Genomic DNA, 2,399 nt, shown 5'->3' on the forward strand with positions numbered 1-2,399 from the left:
CAAGTTTCTTAGGCAGCCCTTTCCTTCCTCCCCCCACCCCATCCCCAAAAAACTAAAACCACTCTTCAAATTCCACATGGGGTCCAATCACCCAGGCAAGCTCCTAAACTTTAGAAAAAACTTCAAAACTTATTTATTTATACTGATCATGAATGGAATGCGCTGAAAGAGCTCTAGCACAGAATGCATCCCAGTGCATGAAGCAGAGAGGGGCCGCTTTGGATTTGGATGTGTGCAGCTTTTATCTCAGTAGGGGAAGGAAAATCATGGGGCATACCTATAAGGCATGTTCTTATTTGTTATTTTAGATTTTATTTTATTTTTTTACAATGCTATCCTATGCTGAAAGCTCAGGATACAGCATTTTCAACTTTCTCCCCATATATAACAAAATACAGCAAAAGAAATTTAAGGTTCACAGCAGAAACATAAATAGGTTTATATCTTATTTACTGTATTTAACTGTTTATATCTTATTTACTGTTTATATCTTATAACTGTTTATATCTTATTTACTGTATTTAACAGTGTATTGCTACACTTGCATTCTGCCTGTCCCCGCTCAGAGCAGCATATATGTGGATTATCCCATTTTACCTTCAGAACAATCCTGCACGGGAAGAGAGAATAGGCAAAATGCTAATGACTAGCCTAGTGAGCTTCATGACTGAGTAAGCACTTAAGACTCAGGTCTTCCTGGTCTACATCCAGCAATCTAGCCACTAGATTGGACTACAAAATACATTTGCAGATTACTAAAACCTCAGTATAGCTAAGCTTCCCTTTTTAGATAATGAAGGAAAAGTGAGAGAACTGATAGCAGAAAATAAGCTACCACTCGTGGCTAAAAGAACAGGCTATCTTTTTTTATTTTTCATTCTCTGTTTCATTAACACACTAGTAGTACCAATTTAACCAACAACAAAAAATGAATTATTATTTCCATTCTTAACCTACTTGTTTCTCAAAGTGGCTAACAGTTAAAAACAATAATGCTGTCACTGTTTAATTATTCAATTAATGCATAATAAAGCAACAGTAATACAGTACAGTATAAAATGGCAGAAGACACAATTCATAAAACCAGCAAACTGCAGTTTAAAGTCTCAGAGAAAACCTCCCCAAAAAGGTTCTAACTGCCTCCTCCCTAAAAGGTTCAGTGTGGCAGAGATCTGGAGAATCTCCCTTGATAAGAATTCCACAAAATGGAATGTAGGCCAGCATCAAAAGGGCCTATTATAATAAGTGATCACCTTGTCTCTGACTGTGGTGATAGTATCCAAACTAGGGCCTCTGAACTTGATTTCAATGAAAAATAGGTGGGTGAGATTTCATAAGGGAATATCCTCAAATATAAGAGATACAGGCAATGTAGAGCTTTGATAATCAAAAGCAGCTACTTTTGGATTTCCAGATGGCAATTTATTCTAACACAAACACAGATTTCTATGAAAGCTTTTCTGTGGGATCCAGATGACATAAATGGATGTTGCATGTTTCTTAGCACCAACTGATGGCCATTTGCTGACTATCTGTATAAAACATCCATTGAAATGCTGTTCCTTTTCAGTTTGAAAAGGGACAGTTTTTCCATTGACTTTTCATGGATTGTTAGCAAATGACCAGGAGACAGCACTCCAAAATAGTGAAATGTCCTTCAATGCCATCTAAATCCCTCAGAAAATCTTTTGTTGCCATTTGTGTTAGAATAAATTGCCATCTGGAAACGCACCTTGAATCTAGTCCAGAAACAAACGGAAAGCCAGTGGTGCTGTCCCAAAATTGATGTACTATGCACCATACAAGTAGTCCTGGACAAAAACTATGCCATTACATTCTAAACCAGCTGAAGTTGCCAAACTCGCTTTAACAGTAGCTTCATGTAAAGCTCATTTGAATTGTCAAGTTGAGAAGTTACCAGTGTATCCAATGTAGTGGCAAGTCCTTGTTCTCCAGAAAGGGGTGCCAGTGGCTCACGAGACAGAACAACAGGCATACCTGGCCACAAACCTGCCCACCTGGCAGTCCAAAGCTAGGTCCAGGAGCTCTCCCAAGTTGCAAATTCCTTGACCTCATCTAGGTTAAGTAAATTTCAGACTTTCCTATGTTCCTCTGGTAATTCTTCAGGGGGAGCTCAAAAAGGAACAAGAGTATTTGCATCAGGACTGTACAGCAATGCTCATCTATGTGCACGCAGGCTCCCTTTCCTCAGAGTTGTCACTCAGATACTAGCACAGCAGTGATGGTCATGCTCCAGAGTGAGTCTCTCTACAGTCCTGGTTGGTAGTTTTGAGGATACAATTTTTTAAAAAATTAAAAAGGTGTGTTTTGTTAAAAACAACCCTAAGAATAAATGAATCCTCATACTGCCAAATCAGACTGGCTATGTGACACTTGTT

This window comes from Hemicordylus capensis, chromosome 3, assembly GCF_027244095.1.
Source record: "Hemicordylus capensis ecotype Gifberg chromosome 3, rHemCap1.1.pri, whole genome shotgun sequence".
NCBI classification, from domain to species: Eukaryota; Metazoa; Chordata; class Lepidosauria; order Squamata; family Cordylidae; genus Hemicordylus; species Hemicordylus capensis.